The sequence below is a fragment of the Micromys minutus genome, assembly GCF_963924665.1.
Source record: "Micromys minutus genome assembly, chromosome: 14".
Lineage (NCBI taxonomy): Eukaryota > Metazoa > Chordata > Mammalia > Rodentia > Muridae > Micromys > Micromys minutus.
In genome coordinates this window covers 41,657,421-41,660,503 of record NC_137983.1, presented here as the reverse complement: position 1 = coordinate 41,660,503, position 3,083 = coordinate 41,657,421, and positions in this window count along the sequence as shown.

The window sequence follows — 3,083 nt, the reverse complement described above, 5'->3', positions numbered from 1 at the left end:
TGTAGTTTTCTGAGACACGCCTTCCTATGCCTTTAAGGCAGAGGCTCTCAACCTTCCTGATGCTGCGACCCTTGATTACAGTTCCTCACGTTGTGGGGAACCCCCCACCCGCTCCCCCACCATAAAATCATTTTCACTGCCACTTCATAGCTGTCATTTTGCTACTGTTGTGGGTCATAAACACCCGTGTTTTCTGCTGATCTTTTAGGGGGTCACGGCCCACCAGTTGAGGACCATTGCTATAAGGGGTCAAATGTGGCAGAACTATGTGTCCAACCACCAGAGACCTTCCCCCAGATTGAGATGCTTTTGCTAATACTTGCCTTTGCCACACGCACTCATTTAGCTCTGTATCTGCTCAATTATACATTGGAACCACCCACGGCTCCTCCCAGCATTTTCCTTAGAACAGTTGGAGAACACAAGCTAGCTAATTCTTTAGTTGTGTGTGGACTCATGTGTGCAAGTGTGGAACCATGTTCACATGCACATGTTCACGTGTGTTAGAAGCGGGTGGAACCAGAATCTTGATGGTGGTTGGGGTTCATTTTGTTATTGCTGTTTTTGTGCTTTGCGAATAGTTTTGTAGTTTTATTTTATGTGTGCTAGTGTTTTGTGTGCAAGCATGTCTGTGTGCCAGTGTCGGATCTTGGAGTTACAGAACGTTGCGAGCTGCCATGTGGGTGCTGGGATTTGAACCTGGGTCCTCTGGAAGAGTAGTTCGTGCTCTGAAACCACTGAGCCATCTCTTCAGCCATCTCTGATAAGCATTCTTATTAGCATCAGGACAAACCTACTCACCATGACCTACTTTTCTAATGGGGGCTGTACCTGCTTTATCACACCCCATCTTTCCTTCATTCTTGTTGGGAGTACACCTTTGAAGGAGCCAGTCCAGGAGAGCCTCAGAGCCCCAGGAACCAGGCAGGAGCCTCTTCCATCAGCAGACAACACTGGGTAAGTATGCAGCTACATAGTTGTGCCCTGGACTCCAGTTTGCTCTCCAGTGACAATGGAGAACTGGTTATTTTTGCCTATGTGGCCACACAGAGCATTTCCGCCGGCTGAGGTGCTTTACTGCTGTAGAGCTCAGGAAGAGCATCCGTACCTGGTTCAGGAGGGCACTTTGACAGATAAGCTGGGCTTTGTTCACCACTCGGTCTTTATCCCCACCCATTCGGTAAGCGAGGCAGGCATTTGTGTTTGCTGATGACTTATCTCTCCAGATGCCCGCTTCTCTCTAAAGCCTATGCTACCTGGGAAGACTGTTGAGATGTTACAGCGGATGGAGAGGAGAGCCTCTCTAAAACAGAAGGCAGAAGAGGGCTTCTTCAGACTTGAGAGCAGAGGCCAGCTGTTCTAGCTAGCAGGATCACTTCTAGTGTGCCCTAGTCCCTGGTGTGTACGTGTGTATGTGCACTTGTGCATGCTTGTGTGTGTAGCCCTCACTGAGGCAGGATCCTGTTCCTGAGCTTTCTCCTTTTTATATAGTCCTGGACATCAGACATGGCACCAGAGGAGACCAGGTGATGGTCACTGACCTATTCACTGAGGTCAAGACAGACTGGAGGCTACAGGGGCTTGTAAAACTGCCAGACTCTTTTGCTTTCTTGGAGAAAAGACGGGGCTCTTTTAATGCTGAGATTGAATTTCCTGCCCCACGATGGGATGACGAGTATTCTTACATATGATTTTCCAGGAAGAGAAGGTATTCCTGCTGCACATCAAGATGAACGATGGCCGACTTATCCCTGAGACAGCATGGCTTCTTCCTTCCAGGACTAATATTAAATATTAGTGTGTGACAGGTCGAGGAGACCCATCAGGCCTCCCACAGGATTGGGGTGTACATCAGAGACAGGCAGGTGACCAGAGAGATGTGAGCAAGCATACCAAAGGGGTGTCTGAGTTGGATGGATGGGAGTCTGAACTAGACAGACAGGAGGCCAGAGCTTGGGTCTCCTGCCTCCTAGGGCAGGGCTCATTTCATCTTGTGACATTTTACCCAGGAGCGCCATCTGGGCATCTGGAAAACACTAACAGGACATCCTCACTAACATGTTCCAGCTTGCTGGAACAAGCCCAAGTAACGGGCCCATTGATCCCAGGACTGAAATCTGTGTGAGCCCCAATTGATCTTTTGTTATTAGCTATTGATCTTAGATCTTTGTCCCGGTGACAGGAAGCTGACTGACCCTTGCTGGTAGAAAATGAATGAGAGATCATGGAGGGATCCTAAGACCGCACAAAACCCATCCCTGTAAAGTCAAATCCATCTGGTGCCTTGATGCTTCCCCATAATCTCACATTTAGGTAACTTGTTTCTGTTTCTGGCTACCGTATCTACGTGGCTCCACCTTTAGACTTGCTCGCTGATTAGATTTGTGCAGGCTACAGCCTCTTCGCCCATCCTGTGTGTGTGCAGAAGAAAAGGAGGCTGTTCCATTGACCACGAGGGAGGTGGAACAGGGGAGACTAATGTTTCAACCTCTTGAATGAAGAGAGATGTCACACCCACCATGCCTGCTGCAGCCAGGATGAGGAGACCCAGCAGGTTCAAAGGAACAGAGAGGTAGTTTAATGTGAGCATACAGGAGTGCCATCAGACACAGAAGATGGCTGGACATCATCATCCCTTGTCCACTCCTGGTCCAAACCGAGAAGCTACTAGTGGGCAGTGTCTCTATAAAACACTATGAAACAGGCATTCTCGTTACATAGGTCTACAGACCCAAGACAAAAACCACAGTGATGTTTTAAAATCATAGCCTCACCCTTCTCTCTCATCCCATCTCTCTCTGTAAGACAGTGAATTAATAAGACAAGTCAGGAGTTAGGACCCAGAGAGATGTTTTTAGCCTCACAAGACTTGACAGCTCACTGGGCATCTCAAAGGGAAGTGCACTTTAAGAAACCCACACCGACGGGAGGTGACTTGTGACTGTTCTCATCAGGCAGCTGGCCACGATCCCCTTGGGTTTCATCCGGGCTTTGAAACACTTGTATTTTCTTTTTAAGCCCTGCTTCCTTCCAGTGGAGACACTCTGTGCTTGAAAGGAAGTCGTCTCTCTAAAGCAGACAGC